The sequence below is a fragment of the Carlito syrichta genome, unplaced genomic scaffold, assembly GCF_000164805.1.
Source record: "Carlito syrichta isolate Samal-C Ts95f unplaced genomic scaffold, Tarsius_syrichta-2.0.1 Scaffold316427, whole genome shotgun sequence".
Classification (NCBI taxonomy): Eukaryota; Metazoa; Chordata; class Mammalia; order Primates; family Tarsiidae; genus Carlito; species Carlito syrichta.
Window position 1 is genome coordinate 820,805 of NW_007260523.1, and position 290 is coordinate 821,094.

Here is a 290-nt window from a genome sequence, read left to right on the forward strand (position 1 = left end):
CCTACTGGGATTTTTATAGAAGAGAGAAATAAAAAAGAAAAAAAGAGAGCAATGTACTTCATTCCTACTACTTTTCCCTTGTTTAAGCCACTGTGTCATCAGCTTAATCTGTAAACTACCCTGTACAGGTTCTTAGCAGTAGCCATCATGGAATCAGCTTTGATAAGGGGAAGTCCATTTTGATGAACTCACAATAATCTCCACGATTACCATCATAGCTAATTTGTACTCAAACCCATTAAACAGTCATTAGAGGACTGGAGAAAAAGACTGACTGGCATCCATTGGGC